General features: G+C 41.8%; 1 protein-coding gene across 1 annotated transcript in view; it reads right to left on the reverse strand.

Moving 5' to 3' along the window:
- Positions 1–20,711, reverse strand: part of LOC140199745 (5-hydroxytryptamine receptor 1F-like) — a 191,579-nt gene extending 170,868 nt beyond the window's left edge. Inside the window, exons 1-2 of the mRNA XM_072262222.1 lie at positions 20,633–20,711; positions 20,025–20,159 (exon numbers count right to left, since the gene is read on the reverse strand). The gene's annotated coding sequence lies outside the window, so the exon portion shown is untranslated. The remainder of the gene's footprint in view (positions 1–20,024; positions 20,160–20,632) is intronic.
- Between the last annotated feature and the right edge of the window lie 2,178 nt (positions 20,712–22,889).

Raw genomic sequence — 22,889 nt, forward strand, 5'->3', positions numbered from 1 at the left:
AAGATGAGTCCGTATTTAATTTGTTAGTAGAAGGTACTAATATCCCCCTTATGGTGGACACTGGAGCAACTACTTCGACCCTTGAATCTTCATGTATTACTCAACATAGTTTTAGAATGTCAGGTGCCTTGGTTACTCTGAGCTGTCTGATGGGACAACAGAGATCTTACCCATTGACAGCGCCTTTACAGGTGCAATTTGGAGATCAATGCACTGAAATTCAGTTTGAACAAACTACAAATCTTGGAGTAAATCTCACATGAAGAGATCTATTATGCTCCCTTGGCCTCAGTATCCAGTGCCTTGATGAGGCATCACTGTTACCGGCCCGGCAACTGGCAGAATCCTCTGGACCCAGCATCCTCCCCAATGGTGGTCCATAGACTTTCAGCCCAGAAATTTTGACCCAACCCTCAAGGTGTCCAATCCACATGTGATGTTGGCTTATGACCCCTCAGGGGTCTCAAAGGAATTGGAAACCCGATATACTCCCTTCGTGGGTAGCATGGTCGGAGTCACGGTTCTGGGGGAGGTACAGGGCAAGGAAGGGACAGCATTACTTATCCAAGTGCCTGCTGAAATTTGGAGTCAGTCAGGGCTTGTATCCCCCCATGTTACCCTGTCAGTGGCGGCTGGACACAAGCCAAAGGAACTAGGCTTCCTAGTCCATCGACTGCGACAGCAGGCAAACCCGCACATCTCAGGAGTATCCTAGATGCTAACAGATGGTACCCTTACGTATTACCCTATCCCCTTTTCAGTGCAGGGACTAATCCACCACCATCAGCCACACCGTTCGCCTTCTGATGAACCAGCCCCTGACTTATGGGCTGCATCAAAGGACGAGGTGGGATTGACTTCAGTGGCCCCAATACATATTATGGTAAAACAAGGTGCACAATTACCTTCCATTCCGCAATATCCCCTTCGGAAGGAAGCCATTGCTAGTATTACTTCCCTAATAGACGGTTTTTGTAAACAGGGAATTTTAGTTCCCTGCCAATAACCTTGTAATACTCCCATTTTGCCTGTCCCTAAGCCCGGAAGGACGGACTGGCGCTTAGTACAAGACTTGCATAAAATTAATGAAATAGTTGAACCTCTGCATCCTATTGTCCCTAACCCTGCTACCATTCTTAGTAATATCCCAGCAGATGTCTGTGTATTCACTATTATTGATCTGCAACACGTGTTCTTTGCCATTCCAATGCCCCCGACTCACAGTATCTATTTGCATTCACTTTCCAAGGTCAACAATATACCTGAACGTGTCTCCCACAGGGATTTGTCCATTCACCAACAATTTTCTCCCAGATACTGCATAACCAGCTAAAAGTCTTGCAGTTTCCTGGCGGCCCGACGGTAATACAATATGTGGACGACCTCTCGCTGGCCAGCCCCTCCGAGTCTGCCAATGAACAGGATACCAATAGGCTCCTTAATGCCCTCCATTCCTGGGGATATGTGGTTCCTTGCCACAAGGTGAAACTCGGCCAATGCCAAGTAAAATTCCTGGGCACCCTACTTACTGCGTATGAGAGAGAGCTTACCACTGAACAGATAGCGCCCATTCTGGCAACCCCACCACCAACTACACCCAAGAGTATTAGAGCTTTCCTGGGAGTGGTAAACTTCTGCAGTCAATGGCTGCCCAATGTTGCCCTCTTAACCAAACACCTCTCACCCTTGGCATCGAGCCAGACGGCAGGACCCTTTGAGCTCACCCAGGAGCAAAGAGATGCCTTTGATAAGCTTAAACAGGTACTGGCTTGTCCTCTCTATGATCGTCCTTTCCAGTTATTTGTCAATATCTTGGAAGACTGTGCTACAGCAGTCCTTACTCAAATTCACGGAGATAGGAAACGGCCAGTAGCGTACTTCTCCACACGTCTAGATCCAGTAGCAAGGGGCCTGCCACCATGCTCACAAATACCCCCAGCCATTTATTCCCTGGTAATGACCACCTCGAATATCGCTTTGCAGCAGCCGATGCTCATACATTCCTCGCATACTATTACTGCACTTCTGACCTCCCATCAGACCCAACACCTCACCCAAGCTAGGTTGAATAGATATGAGATAGCACTCCTTAATAACCCACTTCTCACCTTTGCCTACTGAAGACCATCAATCTTGCCACCTTTTTAGATAGCTCACCTGAAGACCTTGTGGACCCACCCCATGACTGTTTAATGAGAAACCACTTCTTGACCACACCTCGCCCAGACCTCTCCGACGAGGCTTTTCCATCCGCGGATTTAACTCTCTACGTTGACGGTACCTCCTTCACCTCTGAACAGGGAACCCGCCTTAGCGGCTATGCCATTGTGAATGACTCGGCTGTGGTCGAGTCAGCATCCTTACAACCTCCTGTCTCAGCACAAAAGGCAGAACTATTTGCCTTGACAAGAGCTTGTATTACTGACTCCCATTACGATTTCAGTGTGGTTCATGACTTCGGGCAATTGTGGGCCCACCGTGGATTCCCCGCTTCCGCAGGGACCCCTACGAGAATGCCTTGTATGAAAAGAACCTCCTCAGTGCCATCCTCCTCCCAAAACAATTGGCTATCATTAAGTGCTCAGCTCATCTCTCCGACTCCTCTACAGTCACCCAAGGTAATAATCTGGCGGACAGGGAAGCCAAATTAGTGGTGCAGACTGCCATTTATATTGTCTCCACGGCACAGAAATTGGCTTTGGCCTGCAGGGTGACCATAACAACGAAGGGTATTCCAGACATGGGCACTGTACAACAACTACAGGGGGACGCCCCGATTCTGAAAAACTCATCTGGAAGACGCGTGGGTGTTCGCACTCTGCGTCCGAGAGCCTCTGACTCACTCCAGTTGGCCAAGTGTGTATACCTGATGCTTTGTTACCTACGCTTATTGATTGCCTGCATACCGACACGCACCTTGGCAAGGAGGGAATGAGTAACATTTTATTACGCACCTGGTGGCACCCTAGATTGGAAGAGGCAACACAAGAGAAAACACGATCACGTCTGATATGCCAACAACCAGATGTGGGAAAAGGAGCAAAATGTGCCCCAGGGAAAACCCCCTTGCCAAATGGTCCTTCTGAATGTATTCAGCTTAATTTTATCGAACTACCACATGTGCACTGCTATAAGTATTGTTTAGAGATTGTAGATGTGTTCAGTAGATGGATTGAAGCCTTTCCGACCACGAATAATAAAGCTTCTACGGTGGTAAGGTTGTTACTTACGGAGATTATACCAAGGTTCGGGGTACACAGACAGATAAGTTTGGACAATGGTGCTCATTTTGTGTGAAAACAAATAAAGAGCTATGGCAGGTACTGCACATTAAACAGCAGTTTCATTGTGCCTACCACCCGAAAGCTACAGGAATAGTGGAACGGGTTAACGGCACCCTGAAAAATAAGATGGCTAACTTAATGTCCGAAACCAGACTGAACTGGCTGAAGGTCCTTCCATTAGCTTTGTATCATATGAGGAGTACTCCCCATTCCACTACTACTAGAGTATCAGCAGCTGAAATTGTTTATGGACATCCCGGAAGGACCCCATGGGATGCTAACACGCAGCCTCCCACCCAAGTTGACCTTAATGTTATGGGGGATGAATTGCAAAGGTATTTCAAGCAATTAACATCCTCTCTAAAGTTTCCCCATTCTCAGGTGCAGGAGGCGTTTAAGCCACAGGAAAAACCAAAGGTGGGGTGGCCAGATTTGAAAATTGGAGATTCAGTACTGGTAAGGGATTGGGAGCGCCCCAAGCTTGGACCTCGGTGGAAAGGACCTTTTCAGATCCTCCTCCAAATGCCCACAGTAGTAAAAGTACCAGGTCACAACCGGTGGATTCACCTGAGTGATTGTAAGCGTTGGTCATCGGACGGAAAGTGATTATTGTTGGACTTGGACTCTTTATGTTTGTACTAACGGATACTTTGGAAAGTAATCTCTTTTATGAAACGCATATGCAATTATATGGTAATAGAACTGTATGTTATCCCTTAGCTCAATCTGTGCAGTCACTATTAATGGCTAACCCATCTGCAAGGAGTTGGAGGATTTAGCGGAAGAGGATAGGTCAAGCAGAGAGTGTAAAGGTGATAAGGGAAGGTTTACAAGAGGGAGTAGGAGACGGTGTATGGAAAGTCTGAATGGTACCTCTGGGTGAACCTCTGAGAATTGGCAATCCAAGTGCTGGGGAACTCAGTCCTGGCTAAAGGCACGAATGCAACAACATAACGATTGGGAAGACATTCGGTCACTAACTCTAGCTGTAGGGGCATCCAAAGCTAACCTTTCTGTTTCCGGGGATTAGGATGGGGCGTGTAATTGCCAATGTCCCTAAGAACATCCCCTGCATTGAAAAGCAGTGTCTGAATCATGACTGCAGAATAAAACAAGGGAAGTTTTCATGTACTTGTACTTGAGAAAGGTGTGTTTCCCTACCCAAAGGGAGTTAGTATGTATGTGGTCATTGTAATGGAACCCACGTTTCTAGAGGGACAATGTCACTGGCTTTCGCCTCAATATACCACTCCGAGCATACCTGGTATCAGAAAATATTTTCTTCTGGTAGCTCCACATGCTACCAGGCAAACAGCAGATATGTGTTCCTCTTTAACGGAACCTATGCTACAGCTACCAATTTTCTGCCTCCACTATTCGCAGTAGGAACTATCAGCCCTCTCACCGTTCCTTGCCCGCAGGAAGCCTGCGTTTGATAACGACTGGTGGCTCGCTCCATCAGTAAAGAATTTTGTGCGGATTATAAGGACCCAGTAACTCTGGAATCATCTTTGGGATATAGGTTCCTGAGTATTGTCTCTCTCTGGGGGGGTTCAGCAGGGACCATAGGCGCAAAAAATTGCAACTACCTCATCTGTGGGCTGACAGCATTGGGGAACAGCAATGGGCCTGAAGGCAATCAACCAAGAAATGGCAGAACTTCGACTTTACGCTCTGTAGACCGCTCTGCATGCAATGGACTACCAGTTAGCTCAGCAAGAAGGGGTGTGTGCCACAGTTGGGGATAAGTGCATCACTCATGTTAGGGATAACGTCTCTCACGCAATTCTAGAGTTTCAGGACCAGTTAGATAGTTTTAGGCAAGGGTCCGCCGGAGAAGGGTGGCTCAGCTGGTTGCTAGGGGGATCATGGGGCTCGTATCTCCTGCATGGGCTAATCATTCTTGTCGTGATTATCATTGTGTGTTGTGTACTGTTGACCTGTTTAAACACTTGCTGCAAGGCTTTCACTATCAAATTAGCGGCACTGTTTTCAGCCCCAATTTAATTGTGTTACCATGATATGATAAAAGGAGGAAATGAGATGTTAAAGGGTTAAAGGGGTTGGGAAATGATTTTTGGGCCCTTGTAAAAAAGTTGCTGCACACTTCTGTCTGTTCCATTCTGAGTAATCTGCCTGTATTGCTTTCAGACTGACAATTTTGCAGAGATTATGTTTTGTGGATTGGGTTCCGTTTTTTTGTGTTTGTCTCGTAAGCTAGTTCTATAAGTTGGACAAAGGTTCAATACAACCTTACAATCGTTATTTCACTTGCAGGATAGGAGGTGATAATTTAATTATATTCTGTCTAAAAAATGTGGAACTACAGTTGAAAAATGAGGAACTACCTCATCGTGCACATTGTCTGAGTTTGATGACTTTTGCCTTTTAGGGTAACTAAGGGGTCTTTGTCTCAAAATATCACAGTTGCTGGGCATGTGACTATGGGGGTAGCTAAAAAATTGTTTCCTGCTACATGAGAAAAAGGGTATAAAAAGACTTTGTATCTGTGTGCTTAGAGAGAGACCCATGGTACCGGCTCCTGTGTGCCTAAGAAGTGATCTCTCTCTCCAGTAGCAAGCTACTAATAAAAAGCTTTTGCTTTATCCTCCGTAGTACTGTGTGTTCTTGCATCGGGATGTAAGGTTTAACATTTTGGCTCTGATTTCCACCATTTGTCACTTCTTCCCTTTTTACAATACCTGGAACAAAGCAGTAACATCCTGATCATACCTTTGGTCAATAGCTTCCAACTCAATATGAGAATATTAAAATGTAAGCTCTGAAATTTTAACCTCTCACATCAGGCATTAACGCGGCTTCTCAGAGCTTTATTGACAATGAGTGTCAAATAACGAAGAGGAGATGAATAGAAAGCTGTTTTGTGGAGTGGAGTCCTACCTAGCAAAGAAAGCATGTCTAAATGTGTGATGCATAAAATACATAAAGCAGACAAAGAGGAAAGCCTGTTATTTTACTGTTCTGGATTGAAATAGACATCTCCCAGAGATACATAATCAGAGTCATAGCTCATGGGAGCCAATCTCTTACATATGATTTGCTTTCCCATGTAGAATTTTAATTGCAAGCCTTTAAAAATGATATAAAAGAAATCTACATTTTTTGGATTAAAATGTTAATAATAAAGCTGCAAAGTATTGGAATTTAGTCTGATTGCTCTGTTGGCAGGTGCCATGGAAACAGGATGAGTTCTGCAGGCAAATCAATAGCATGAAGTCCATTGTGTTCCTATTGTCACAGCACAGACTTAGCTCCTTGGCTCATTTTGGAATTAGAATTGGTTTATTATTGTCACAGGTACTGAGATACAGTGAAAAACTTGTCTTACATACTGTTCATACAGATTAAATTATTCCACAGGTAGAACAATAGCAATGCAGAAGAAAGCATAACAGCTACCAAGAAAGTGCAGTGCAGAAAAACAGTAAGGTTCAAAACACTAACGAGATAGACTCTTGATCTCACAATCTATCTCATTGTACTAGGGAACCATTTAATAGTCTTCTGGAATGCCTTCTTCACCACTGACATAACTGTAGAAATTTGAACCTCATCATCCATGGTATGGCACTGATCAGCAGCAGAGTTTTATGCCATCGCAAAGGGGTGAAGAAGTTTGCTGAGGGAGGGGTGCGGGATGTGGGGTGGTGACATAGGGCCAAACAAATCTAAAGCTCTTTGACAGTCTGCTATGCTATTCCCCATGCTGAGCCAGCTGTCAAACTTGTCAAGAACGATGAACGCCTCTTATATTTTCCCACAAGATCCAGTCCAATGCTACATTCATTGTGTGCAAGTTCTGTGCTAATGCCTACCACCAGAACCCCCAGATCTGAGGTCAAGAGTGCAGGAGCTAGGAGACTACAGCTCCAGCACTGGGTACTATCCATGGTGAATGACAACCAGTTTACTTTCCTCTTTCAGCTGGCTGTTAAAGAGCCATGTTTTAGAAAATGGCGCGTTCAAAGAGGAGAACCAGATAAGTGGTTACTTTGGAGTGTAATCACTGTTCAAATATCAAAAACACAGCTATCAATTTGTATGTAGTAGCAACCCCACAAAACGGTCATAATTGAAAAAGTACTAGCAATGTCATTGGTGTAATTCCCTGCCTGTCTGCCAAATGAATGTTTTACATCCATCCAGGATGACAGATGGAGTCGTATCCTAAAGACATCAGCGTTGCCAGTGTAGTCTTCCCTTGGTGTTGCCCTAGAGCACCAATCTGGAATTGTGTTCAAGTTCCTTGAGTGGGACTTTCACTCATAATTGTGACTCAAGGGCAAGAAAACTGTCATAAATTATCACTTAATGAAACATATAAAAAGAGAAAAATCAGTATCAATGTGACTTTCCAAAATATGCTCAATAGCTGATATTGTGTAAGCTTCACTATACGATCAATTTTAGACATACTAAAAGAATGCCAAAATTAAATTAAATTACAGCTGGCATTAAGGTTTCTCACACTACTGCTTTCCCTTTATTTTTGAAGTACAATATATCACCATCACATTTCTATTATTCTCTTCTTAAAGTCCTGTTGAGCAGATGTGGCCAAATGTTGAATGTTGGGGTTAGGCAACTACTGTTTATGACTGCAGCTTTTTCTGAGAAATGCAGGGTCACAGCAAACATCCTCACTAAGTAAACCCACTGCTTCTGCTCTAGTCCCTGTCCAAGAGTAATTAGCTGATGATGTTTTCTTCATATGAGAGCAAGGGGGCTAACAACATGAGAACATTGACAGCAATGTCAGAATACTGCAGAGTTTAAAGTATTATAATAGAAGCAGCGTTTTTTTTTATAGAACAGATTAAATGAGTGGTTTGCTAAGATAACAGCCACAAATATTTAATTGGCAGGGGCTCTAAATGAGGTGCAGGGGATCAGCAGAAGAATACTTAAGCAGGATCAACTAAGAAGAGATGAATGGGTTACCAAAAGATTGGAGGCAAATTAAAGAAACAGGGTTTGAAACTATTCCAGTCTAATGAACAACAGTCTCTCTGCTGCATTGGTTAATATAAAACAAATTCAAGATGGCCTGCTGGAACTTCTGCAGTCATGGGCCTATAGAAAATAATGTGGTACCTCTTTATAGGCTGCTGCCTCTCAGATACTGAGCCCAGTTTTCATAAGACCATACGACACAAGAGCAGAATTAGACATTTAGCCCATTGAGTCTGCTCCACCATTCTATCATAGTTGATGTATTACACATCTCAACCTTATTCTCCTACCTTCTCCCCATAACATTTAACTTCCTTGCTCAACCAGGACATACCAACCTCTGCTTTAAATATTCCCAATGATTTGGCTTCCATAGCTGTCAGTGGCAAAGAATTCCACAGATTCACCCTACCCCTTCATGCATGGAAGTAAATACCAAATCTGACACTGAACTTCTGAATCAGGAAACAGGCATCAGGTACCTTATAAGTGTATTCAAATTGCTAAACCCAGCCAGGATGTGATGTGTAGTGTAATCCCCCCCATCACTAAAGGGAGGGACAATGCATCCCATGTACTTTCACACTCAGGAGACTCTTGAGTACTTCAGTCCTCACACTGATTCCATGCGAAAAGTCAAGGCAAACAACAGCCCTGAGCGCATTGCTTAATATGCATTATGAAAAATCCCCAAATCCCACCAGAAGCGAGGGGCTAAATAAAAGGTTCTGATGGTACATTGAGATTTGTAATCCTGACAAGGATATGAAAATCATAAGATCATTGAATGGTTACAGCACAGAATGAAGCCACTCAGCCCTTCATGTCTGCACAAGCTCTCTGACAGTGCAATTCAATGGCTCCTCCCAATGGTTCATTCTCCGTACCCTTGCAGGTTTTTCTCTACCATGTGTCTCTCCAAATCCCTCCTCAAGGGCAAATTGGAATCAGCCTTCACCACAACTGCAGGAAGAACATTCCAGATTCCAACCACACACTGTGAAAGGAAACTTATTTTCCTCAAACCACAACTAACTTTCGTCCCTTTATTTTAAAGATGTCCAAATCCGTAGCTTCTTCACCTATGGAAGCAGCCCGCCAATATCCATTCTGTCCCGATCTCTCTTCGCTTTATATACTTCTATCAAGGCTTTCCTCAGTCTTCCCCTCTTCGAAGAAAACAGTCTCAGCATTTTTAATTTATCTTCTAACTATAATACTTCATCTCAGGAACCATTCTCGTAAATCTTTTCTGGATTCTCCCTAATGCCTTTGCATTGTCCCTATAAAGAGCTCTGATTTAATCACTCACGCAAAAGGCAGGACCTCTGACAGAGCTGTAATCCTTCCAATAATGCATTAGATTACAATGTTCAAATTCCTGAGACTGGACATGATTCCCCAATCCTATGCCTCAGAGAAAACCTCCAGTAAGTCAAAGATGTCTGAATTAGTGTCTTGATAAATGACCTTACTATATGAAACTCCTTTGTTGGATTTGCCTCTCCAAAGAAATAAGTTTAGCCAAGGAAATTAATATTTCTTTAATTCCGATTTAAGAAAATTACCAAATAATTCTTACACAACAGAAGTATAAATCCAGCATAAAGCATTCCCAAGGCCATTACTTCATGAAATGGAGCGTTTACTTATTTTCCTAAGTTTCCTTTCAATTGTTTTCCTCAATTTCTTCATAAAACATATAACAAGATTCATATATCACATTTTGCAGGGATTACAATTTAATTAACCACTAATAGATACTGCGGAGTGTGTTTTTGACAGGTATTCCCCCACTCTACACTTCTAACAATAAAAGCCACAGTAAAGGTTGTTTATATAAGTGGAGTTAGACCACAAGACCATAAGAAATAGGAGCAGAGTTATAAAACGCAAACAACAGGAATTCTGCAGATGCTGGAAATTCAAGCAACACACATCAAAGTTGCTGGTGAACACAGCAGACCAGGCAGCATCAGGATCAGGAAATAATCAACTTCTGCCTTAAATATACCAACAGACTTGGCTTCTACTGCAGTCGGTAGCAGACCATTCAACAGATTCACTACTCCCTGGCTAAGAAATTCCTCCTTACCTCTGTTTGAAAGGTCACCCCTTTATTTTGAAGCTGTGCCCTCTAGTTCTGGATACCTTCACCACAGAAAACATCCTCTCCTCATCCACCCTATCTAGTCCTTTCAACTTCTGGTAGGTTTCAATGAGATCCCCCCTGCTCTCTTCTGAATTCCAGTGAGTACAGGCCCAAAGCTGCCAAACGTTCCTCATATGTTAACCCCTTCATTCCTGGAATATTCCTTGTGAACCTCCTCTGGATTCTTTCCAATGACAATATATCCTTTCTGAAATATGGGCTCCAAAACTGTTGACAATACTCCAAGTAAGAGATGTAAGTGGGCTAAGAGATATTAAGCATATTGATTAAAGCTAATTATATATATTTAAATATTAATTTGCCCTTGAAATTCTACTGGGCAGCACATTTATTTTGTAAGCTAAACACTGGAATTTCATTAAAAACCCCAAATTACTAAAGTCTGTTGCTGAATAACTTCGAGGTGTTAATGGAGTAAATTAGTTTATTATTGTCACAAGCACTGACTTACAGTGAAAAACTTGTCTTGAATTATGTTCATACAGATCAATTCATTACAACAATGCATTGAAGTAGTCGAAGGTGAAACAATTAAGAATGCAGAATGAAGTGCTACAGTTAAAAAGAAAGTTTACTGCAGGCAGTCAATAAGGTGAAAGGCCCTAACAAGGTCGATTGTCAGGTCAAGAGTTCACCTTATTACTCCAGGAAACTGTTCTGTAATCTTATAACAGCTGGGAAGAAACTGCCTTGAGGATTGTAGTATGTGCTTTTAGTCATTTGTATCTTTTGCCAAATTGGAAGAGGGGAGAAACCAGAAAAGGTCCAGGCAGGGGGGGATGGTGGTGTAGGGTCTTTGACTATGCCAGCTGCTTTACATGAGGCACGAAGAAATGCAGTTGGAGTCCAGAGAGAGGCTGTTTTCCATGATGTGCTGAAATACTGTCCACCACTCTCTGCAGTTTCTTACAGTCACGGGCACAGCAGTTGCCAAACCAAGCAACGGTGCATCCAGATCAGATGCTGTCTATGGTGCATCAATGAAAATTGATGAGGGTCAAGTGGGACATACCAAATTTCATTAACCTTCTAATGTAGTAAAGGCACTGGTGAGCTCTCTTGGTTATGGCCTCAATATGGTTGACCAGAACCATAAACCATTGGTAATCTTCATTTCTGGGAACTTAAAGCTCTCAACCTTCTGGCCCTCAGTATGACACCTCTTCCTGATAGGTACCGACACCACTTCCTGAAATCAATAACCAGCTCTTTTATTTTGCTGATATTGAGGGAAACGTTGTCATGACCTCATACTACTGGATTCTCTCTCTCCTTCCCATACTGCAAAATATCATTATTTGATATATGGTCCAGTACGGTGATAACACCTGAAAACTTGTAAATGGAGTTAGTGCAGAATTTGGTCATTAATTACTGAGTGTCTAGTGAGTAGTGGATATAATGTGGAGTGCCAGTGCTGAGATGATCGTGGCAGTGCTGTTGTTGTCTGTACTTACTGATTGTGGTCTGTTGGTCAGTAAATCAGGATCCAGTTGCAAAGGGAAGTGTTGAATTACAGGTATAGAAGTTTAGAAATATGCTTGCTTGGAATTATAGTATTGAACAGAGAGTTGTCCAGTCTAACATTGATGTTTTTACTGTCCAGATGCTCTAGAGATGAGTGCAGGGCCAGGGGGATTGTATTTACCAAGGACCTGTTTTGGCAGCAGGTAGATTGCAGTGGGTTAAGGTTGACTTCAAGGCTGGAATTAATGCACACCATGAACAGCCTTTCAAATCAGTTCATGGTGGTGGATATCAGAACCAACAGACTATAGTTATTAGGTACAGACCACAAGAGCATAAGACATGGATAGAAACAGAAGTAGGCCACTCGGCCCATTGAGTCTGTTTCACCATTCCATTATGGCTGATTTATTATCCCTCTCAACCCATTTCTCCTAAACTTCTCTCTGTAACCTTTGACACTCTTATTAATCAAGTACAGGTGTCCCCCGCTTTACGAAACCTCACTGTTACGAAAGACCTACATTATCTACCCATTTTCGCTAACAGAAGGTGTTTTCACTGTTACGAAGAAAGGCAGCGTGCGATAAAAAATCAGCACGCGATAAAAAAAATCAGCACACGTCCCGAGCAGCCGCTCTCTTCTGGATTCAGAATGGCATTCTCGCCAGCATCGCTTAAACACGTGCCTGTGAGCAGCCGTTTGCAAGATAAGTTCTAAAGTATCAGAAAAGCCTAAAAGAACTTGTAAGGGTGTTGCACTTAGCGTAAAACTAGACATAATTAAGCGTTTCGATTGTGGTGAACGAAGTAAGGACAAAGTGAGTTTGGCTTGTGGAAGTTGATGAAGATAATGTTGACAACAGGAATTCTGCAGATGCTGGGAATTCAAGCAACACACATCAAAGTTGCTGGTGAACGCAGCAGGCCAGGCAGCACCTCTAGGAAGAGGTACAGTCGACGTTTCAGGCCGAGACCCTTCGTCAGGACTAACTGAAGGAAGAGTTAGTAAGAGATTTGAAAGTGGGAGGGGGAGGGGGAGATCCAAAATGATAGGAGAAGACAGGAGGGGGAGGGATGGAGCCAAGAGCTGGACAGGTGATTGGCAAAGGGGATATGAGAGGATCATGGGACAGGAGGTCCAGGGAGAAAGCCGGAATTTATTAATTTATTATGGCAAACGGTTTGTAAGCCAGAACTTCGTAAAGCGAAGAAGCAATTAGACCATAAGACAAAGGAGCAGAAGTAGGCCATTTGGCCCATCGAGTCTGGATATAGGTAGCAGTCTTCTGGTTTATGGCTGATGTGCAACTGACCTGTCTGCAGAAGGAATACTGAGCAGGCACACTAATATCAAATTAAAGCAACCCAATCTTGCCAGAGGAACTAAGAGGTTCATGAAGCATATTTAGGGTTAGGGCTAAGTGTCATTGGCTTGGGTTCATTGAGTTCCTCCAGCAAATTGCCCTTTGCTCCACATCGAGCATCTGCAGCCCCTCATGCCTCCAATGACACTCTACATGTTGACATCACTTTCTCAAAGTTCTTCTATATATGCAAGGTACAGAGGCAATCTACGCTACTCACCTAAAACTGTCACAAATAGGAAGCCGGGTGCTATTTTAGAGGAACATAAAATAGCCTAATCATACCTGACCAACTACCAGAGATTCCAAGGCAATAATTATCTTCACCAATTGCCCTCCAGATAACTGCCCAATCTCCTACTGAACCAGCCCCACAACATCACTCTTACTGTTTCCCTTAATACTACCTCCATTGTGGCTAGATCTATTCCAACCTGCCCCAATTGTTTGTTGTCCACAAATCAGCAGATCTGACAAAGGAGCAAAGGAGAGTATTTATGTGCACAAAATGTAGAAAGCCCCTCTTTATTAAAAAAAAATGTCCTCTGGAGATTCAGGCATGGTGTACGCTCCTTTCTGGGACTCTCAAACAAGATTGTTTCTTTTTAGGTTCTGCACAATTTGTTAACAATTATGTGGACACTAATTTCTAGAAAACAGCAACCTCAACCATTCTTCTGCCTGGTGCATGCTTTTTTTTGAGTTCTTAACTTAAACTGAAGCAATCTGAAATAAATATGTAGTTGATGACAGAACAAGTGATTATACAATTATTGCACTAGTCCTGTCCCCTAAAATAAACCGTGAAGTAAACAAATATTTCCATCCTGCTTTGTTCCATTATTGTCATTTTATTCATATTATCCTGTAACACATTGCTCTTGACAGGATGCTTTGAAGCACTGCAGCTTTTTACATCCTTCTTGAGTTCCATCACTTTTCTGGATGTTGCGTACTCCTTAAAAGGTGGCTTGAGTTTAGTTATCATTTGCCAACTCTTAACAACAAACAGGTCAGTCTGCCAAGACAGAGCAAAGCAGCAAGATAAAATACGATTAATAATCATTTTTAAAGGATTACACCAGACGTATCCTGATCTGGAACGAAGAGCCTTTGATTCTCATTCTGTGGCATTGCTGTGCATGATTGCTGCAAAAGCAATCACTGGAACTGTGGCTCTTTCTGCTCAAGTGCCTCAAAACAGTAGATGTTGTGCTCCAATTGATGAGATTGCAGCAAAGCTGCTTCCTACTCCTGCCTTGCAGTGGCAGATTGACTGAGCATACATGAATGAACCGAGTAGGAAAGGTTTGCCTGGTCATCACTCCTCCTCGATCCATATACAGCACTGTGCAAAAATCTTACGCATGTTCATACAGCTAGGGTACCTAAGACCTTTGTAATAATTTTATGTATTGCACTTACTGCTGTAGCAACACAAAAATAAATTTAATGACATATGTGAGTACTGATAAACCTGATATTGATATGGGTCTCTATTGTGGACTGAGGGTGAGAAGGGGACAAGGAGAGGGAAGAGAGCAGGAAGCACCAGAGACATTCTGTAATGATCGATAAATCAACTGTTGGGAATCAAGAGACCTTGTCTGGTGTCTCAGGGCTGGGTGTGTCTACACCAGTGCCTGCCATCCCCCACCCCAGCACTCCTTCTCTACCACCTGTCCCACGTCCCTCCCATGGCACTCCACCCTTGTCATTCCCATCATCCTTTGTTCCCACTAGATTTACAAACTCACTCTTTGCTCTACGTTGTCAATTACAGTACTATACTTGAAAATATAACCCTAAGCTATCTTTAATCATGCAGTCACTTGGGAGAGATAACAGAGCATTCATGCAATCACTTGGGAGAGATAACAGAGAGCATTTTTACAATTTATTAATTATCAGTAACAATTTGCTATTAAATTCTGCATGACAATTATTGTAATAGACTCAGAACAATGGACCTATTGGTTTAGCATTATCATATTGTCCTAATAGATATTCCTACTGAAGTAAATCTAGTTCACCAAGATGTCTTGAAGTAAAGAAGAGACTCTAAAGTGGCAGGAAGAGGCATCTAAATAGATCAGCAAGCAAGACAAAAAATTGTTACCTGGACTAAGGTAACACATAGAAAGTACTGGAGGATATTAGCAGGTCAGGTAGCATCTATGGAAATGAATAAACAGTCGACGCCTGGGAATGAGATCCTTCATCAGGACCTGAGTCCTAGTACATATCAAAAGGTAAGGTGATTTTAATGTGTAAGACTATTCTTAAAAGGGAAGGCAGTAATTTCATTCTAGTATTCTGACCTAGAAGTACATCCCTTAACAAGAGCAAATAAATTTTAAATATCTTAAAAATATACAATTTAGACAGGCAATGTTAAATACAAATTCACATCAATTCTCTAGATTACAAATAACATTTGACTTCATTATGAACAATATCATGGAAGGCATGTTTGGGATTAGTAAATAAAATGGGGGGGGGCTGGTTTGACTATAATGACAAAGAAGTCAATCTATCCAATAACAATACATGGCCTTGCCCTTTTTACAATGTTAGAGTTTATTGAATATGTTTGAGGACACTGATTATACAAAAAAAAGAGAAAAAAAAAGTCACTCATTCCCAAGCCTCTCCATTGCTAGAACTATTTGGAAACATAATTGATACAAAACAGCTTATGGAAATAAATTACTTCACTAGTGATATTCATAATAACATTGTGATATTCCCAACAAAATAGGTCTATTAAAAAAGGGGATCAGTCATACCAGAGCCCAAAAAGAGCACAGTGAGCTGCCGGAACAACTATCATCCGTTGGCACTCCTATCAATATCTACTGTGATGAAGTTCTTTGAAAGGTTGGTCATGGTTAGAATCAACTCCTGCCTAAGCAAGAATCTGAACCTGCTGCAGTTTGCCTATTGACACAATAGGTCTTCAGCGAATGTAATCTCACTGACTCTCCACAGTATTTGACCACCTGGACAATAGCAAAACTTATGTCAGGCTGCTGTTTATCGAGTTAAGCTCAGTATTCAACTCAATCATACCCTCAGCTCCAATTAAAAAGCTCCGAAACCTGGGCCCCTGTACCTCCCCTCTGCAATTCAATCCATGGCTTCCTCACCTGGAGACCACAGTCTGCAGACGGGAATTAAATCTGCTCCTTGCTGTCAATCAACACTCGTGCACCTCAAAGATGCGTGCTTAGCCCTCTACTCTTTCTATACCCACAAATATGTGATTAAGCACAACTCAAATGCCATCTATAAATTTGCTGATGACATAAATGTTGTTGGCAGCATTTCAGATGGTGACAAGGCAGCATACGGGAGCAAGATGAATCAGCTGGTTGAGTGGTGTCACAGCAACAACCTTTTATTCAACGTCAGTGAGACCAAGGAATTGATTGAGGACTTCAGGAAGGGGAAGTTGAGGGAATACACACCAGTTGTCAATGAGGGTTCAGAGTTAGAAAGGGTAATAAGCAGTTTCATGTTTCTGGGTATCAACATCTCTGAGGATTTAACCTGGGCCCAACATATTGATGCAATTACAACGAAGGCATGAAAGCAGCTATATTTCATTAGGAGTTTGAGGCAAATTGGTATGTCACTAAAGACGCCTGCAAACTTTTTTTTTTACAGACATACTGTGGAGAGCATTCAAACCATCACCATCAAGTTTGGAAGGTCCACAGCACAGGATTAGAAAAAAGCTATCGAAAATTGTAAACTCAAGCAGCTCCATCATGAGCACTAGCCTCCTCAGGCTAGTGATGCCTGAAAAAGGTGGCATCCATCATTAAGGACCCCCATCACCCAGGATGTACTGCCTTCTTATTGCTATCATCAAGGAGGAGATACAGGAGCCTAAAGACACACATTCAACATTTCAGGAACAGCTTCTTCCCCTCCGCCACTAGATTTCTGAATGGACAATGAACCTGTGAACACTACCTCTGTTTTTTTCCTCCTCACTGTTCGTACCATATAATTTTCTTTTTTACATAAACCTATTGTAATTCATAATTTTTATTATGTATTGCAATGTACTTCTGCCACTAAGCAACAAATTTTACAGTGTATGCCAGTGCTACCAAACATGATTCTGATTCCCTCCACTTCAGGTCTATTATAATAATTGTTACAGAGAAATTAATAACAAATCATTACCAACTCAGCACTGGGAGTTAAGAGTAGACAGGTTCACAGAAAATTAATGCTGCTTATAGATTATCTCTATTGTTCAAATAGTATTTCAAAGCAACAGTAATAATTATTCATTATAACTCAGTGATGTTGTACACCATCAATTCTCACAGCTATTAAGGAATAAATAAAAGTTACAAGGAATAGCGTTGACTTCTCAGCATAGGCTTTTAATTCCTTCATTGTGCAATAATTTTTAAAAATATATTTGCTACATCTAGCATGTTGCTAATATACCAGGGAAAGCATGTTGATAAAACAACTCCAAGGTACATCGTGGCATCAGTTTAAAACCATAAACTGAGCAGAGCAGGAAAAAGATAGAAGTACACACAAGTTAATATAAACACAAACATGATGTAAATGGCCTTTTCTGCATTGTGAAAACTACTTAGTTCATTGCAAATTACTTCTTATCTTTGAGATTCACTCAGAAATTGTCTCTGCAGGCATTCAGTGGCATGCATACAAAATGACAGGGTTTGTCACAGGCTGTTACATCATTCAAAATAATTTGCTAGAATCATAATGAAATACTCATGCTAGTCAACTTCACAAAATACAAGTGATACTTCACCAACGAAACTATTTGTTTTTGAAAATAACAATTAGAATTAGTTAAAAAGTATTTTTAACAGTAGTACACTGCCTACGATTCTCCCTGGTGAAGAAAGACACACCATTTGATGCACATTAAAGTTGAGAGAACTCAATATTTAGCTTTGATGTTATACCTTTATACCTGGTGTTTGTGTACTGTGCTGCTGTTTTCTTAAACACCTAACCTCATCCCTACTGCTTCTTAACCTGTGATATCTTAAGTATCACCCACCTCCTCCTCCTTCTCCATCAGTGCCCATTCTCATCAGACTGGGGACATTTTCACTTTCTGTACTTTTAAAGGCTAACTCGCCCAGCTAAGCCATATTGTCATGAGTGAAATTTGTTGGAATTTCATAAATGATCCTTATCTCTGAGAGAGCACATGATTGTACTGAACTACAATGGTAATATACCACCTTTATCTGTAGCACAGGCTCAGTGGCTATTTTACTAGGTACATTTGCTTGTTAATGCAAATATCTAATCAGCAACTCAATGCATTTAAAAATGCAGACATGGTCAAGAGGTTCAGCTGTTGTTCAAATTAAACACTAGAATGGGCGAGGGATGTGATCTAAATGACTTTGACTTGGTGTCCAGCGGGGTGACTTGATTATCTCAGAGGCTGCTGGTCTCCTGGGATTTTCATGCACAAGAGTCTTTGGAGCTTACAGCGAATGGTTCGCAAAGCGCAATAAACACGTCCAGCGAGCCCCACTTCTGTGGACGAAAGCGCCTTGTTAATGAGAGAGGTCAGAGGAGAACGGCCAGACTGGTTCAAGCTGTCAGGAAGGGACGGTAACACAAATAACCACGATTACAACAGTGGTGAATGCACATGTCGACCCTTGTAGTGGCTGGGCTAGCCGCAGCAGAAGACCACGACCACAGAAGGTGCCTAATAAAGTGGCCACTGACGTATATTTATTTAGACTGTCTATTCTAGGATTCAGTGCACTGAAGGTTCATTAGACTGATTGCTAGGATAAGAGTTGTCTTTATAAGAAAGACAGCTGTCTTAGTAAACATTAAGTCGATAAGGACTGAACTCTGGAAATTAGAAGATCAAGAGGCAATTTCATTGAAATATACAAAGCTCTGAGGCACTTGTCAGGACAGGTGTTTTCCTCTAGTGAAGTAATTGAGAACTAAAGGACGGTGACAGCCTCTGAGTTTGCTTACCTAATAATAAAACGGGAATGAATTTTTTTTCTCATGAGGACTATCAAGCTTTTCTCTATCCCGAGAGAGCAATACAGGCTGAGGAAGATTTTTGGTAAAAAATGGAAATCGGTCTGGAGCAGGGAAGTGGCAAATGTCGGCCAATTTCTGTTTGATTGAATTAAGGAACATGATCGACGGGCCGCCTGGCCTACTCTCACTCGGATTCCGTACGTCTACTGAGCACTTCATCGCGAACAGTTCTATTAATTTGGGGAGTCCTGGATTTAACTGCAAGAGCTTCGCTGGGTAAGTTAGCAACGTTTCAATGCCTTTCCCCATCGAGCTGAAAAATTATAAACGATAGATTGCATCCGGGAGATAAAGGATGATGGATATGGAATAAAAAGTAACAAACCGAGACACGATTAAAGTATGTTAGCAGCAAAATAAGGAGAAAACCAAAAGCGAATGTGTAAAGGACGCGTTGTAGGTTAAGCCGTGACAATGATTGACACGTTATTTCGCAAGGTTTATCGTTTAGCCTGGACACCATTGCCAGCGATTAAACAAAATAATATCACAGAGTGTTGGACGTGCCAAAGATGAAATTCATTTAAATATTTCTTACTTAAAGACCACGCAGAGGAATATGTTCTCATGTACTATTAATAAGATCAACAATGACAGACTACGCATTTCTCGTCCGCGTTTGAGCTCCTAGGAGCAAATTCTGTCGCTTCCTATTAGTTCACCACTTACACAGGGAGCGTCTTCTATCAGCCAAGAGTTTGGTCCACACATTCGTAGAAGTAAAACGTACTCATGCCGATTGTGTCTTTTCGTAAAAGTAACTTCGAAAACATGCTTTAGCACAGTGATACTGTACTGGGCTCACTGCAAAAGAGAAAGGTGTTCTGACTTCAAGTGTGACCTTAATGCTCGAAATGCACACGTCAATCAATAGCAACTCAAAACCCTGTAATTGCCACTCTCGGAGCCTCAAATCCGCCCAATCTTGGCTCACTAACTTTTGGTTCTGCCCGCCTCGAAAAGTTGATGCTTTTGCCCAAGGCAACCAATGTTTCAAAAACGCAGCCGTTTCAAAAAATCCAACAAAATTTGCCAGCGTTTTCAGAGAATTTCTACAACACAGAACTATCGCTCAACAAGAAACATTTCCACTTTACACAGACACTGACCCTTCACTCAGTTGATTCTTATTCTACCTCAACTATGGGCAGAGAGAAACGTTTCTATTTAATTATCGCCGATATCCAGAAACCCCCACGTGAATTAGAAGCCCGCCTTGCCACCAAATATTAAGAAATATATTAAATACACAAAAGCGGGAATAGAACTGGCCATACTTTTTTCCACGGAGACTGCAAGGGATTAGCTGGATTTGACGGCGCCGAGACATCAAGGGAAGAGCATCCAAATCTTGTCAGTGTGACACCGTAGTGACTGTGCTGTTTTACTCTGTTGATACCGGGAGCAGGCGCAAAGCCACCAGCTCACGTCCCTGCCTGACTGACAAGTCACCACCAAAGCCCTGGTGTTCCTGACCACCTCAGCGCACGGGGCATCAACGAGTCGGAATACGATAAACGTGTTTAAAATATACACTTAAACCTCCACTCTTCACGTATTCATGGTCAGACGCAGAGGAATTCCAGTGCAGGGGACGAGATGATCCTAATATGAACCGAAATGCGTCATTTTGGATATTGCCTTCAACAGATGCATAAATTTCTTTCCCTATTTTCATTTGGCAACTAATGTAGGTATCCACACCTGCTTTGTCGCAAACCTTTATATCTTTCGCACAATCACTCAACTCAAACAGCCAGGGGAGAGGTCCATGAATATGTGAAGCTCGCTAAAGTCCGATTCTTGCAGTCGTAACCGGGTATTATTTCCCGAGTTACACTTTCTCCTATGTTAACCCTCTTATTTGTTAGGAGTACAATTCGCCGCAGTTTCCATGGTAGCGGCAATAAGCGGCTTTGAACATTTTAAGATCTGTGGTGGGTTAAAATTAAAACATGATTAAAAATTTCTTTCTGACATTATCTGCTCAAGTGTTCATTATAATGCGACTGCAATATTGCATTGACATTTGCATGGCAATACCACCATATAAATGGCAGTCTAGGGGATAAATGAATGAAAACACTCTTTCAAATATACCTTAAGGTCTACATCGAGCAAGCAAGAGACCGCTGGTGAATTCGAAAGCCCTGAGCTATGGTAATATATTCGAGCGCGGTTCACTACTGGTCGTGTGGCGTTACAAATTCCTCTGCAATGTACTGCACATCAACTTTAATATTAAATGGTTTGCTATAAGCTATTTGCTTACAAAAAAAGACATTAGGTGAGAACTATGAACAGCTGGACTCAATTTATGCTGTACATAACTACATACTCTTAACAATATCAGACTGCGCAGACATGAGTGTTGAAACTGTCAGTAATTGATTTAAAACTATATAGGAGCGTAGAAAATACTGGAGCATTGCTGGCATGTCCGTCTTTGTTTGGGTGTAGTTTTTCATTGATTCTATTGTGTTTCTTTGTATCTACTGTGAATGCCCGCTAGAAAATAAATCTCAGACTTGTATATAATGATATTTACGTACTTTGATAATTAAATACATTTACTTTGAAAATTAAATACATTTACTTTCAACTTTGGTATGGCACTTGATGTGTTACGCATTAATCCTCATTTTATCGGGAGGTAAAACTATTGCCTTTAAAATGGAAGCAAGCATAATTAAAATGTTAAAGAACATTGGGGAATAGTTTTAAAACTCAAAGTTAACAATATATTGATACGAGAGAGTGCAGAATCTGTAATTCGGAGCAAAACAAAGTCAAAGCGCTGGAGATTCTCAGCTGTTCCGGCAGCGTCGGTAGCGGCAAAGGGGCAAGGTCTCGATCAGAAACGTCGGTTAATGCTTCACCTCCACATCTGCTACCTGATCTACTGGGATCTTCCAGCACTTTGCTTGCTGCTCTGCGTTATACTTAAGATGTTTAAAGCATGCGTCAAATTCCCGTGTTTATTATTTCAATGACCATTAACTTAACAGAGAAAGGCATGCGACGCGAGTCACAACCCACGCCAAACCTTCTTCGAGGCGAAACGGAAATTCAAAGATTATTAATAATTAATTTATGAATTAGTGAAAATGTGTATCTGATAGTTAAGGTCCTGAAATTTTGCAATTCAATGCGAACATGTGTGAACTTCCCTTTTCTGTCTCTCTAATAGCGCCGACACAATTATAACCCCGAGGTTGACATCTCTGCCAAAGCAGCGGAGTTTATTTCTGAGCTTGGGAGAATCTCGCTACGTAATTTCTGCACCATAGAAACGACGGTGTAAGTAGGTAGACAGGTGATTTTGAGAGGACGTAGAACGTTCTGCAAAGAGTGGAAAAAAATGTATAATGTACCAGATGGATGACTGACATCATTGCAGAGTTAACCTGAAGAAAATGATACACAGTATTTAAGAGCATAAGAGGAAATGACAGAAGCAATAAAGCAAAAATGAAAGATAATGACAGCAAAGTAATAACTGGGAAACGCCCGTTCAAGGTGAACAGGTAAATA

This window comes from Mobula birostris, chromosome 6, assembly GCF_030028105.1.
Source record: "Mobula birostris isolate sMobBir1 chromosome 6, sMobBir1.hap1, whole genome shotgun sequence".
Taxonomy (NCBI): Eukaryota; Metazoa; Chordata; class Chondrichthyes; order Myliobatiformes; family Myliobatidae; genus Mobula; species Mobula birostris.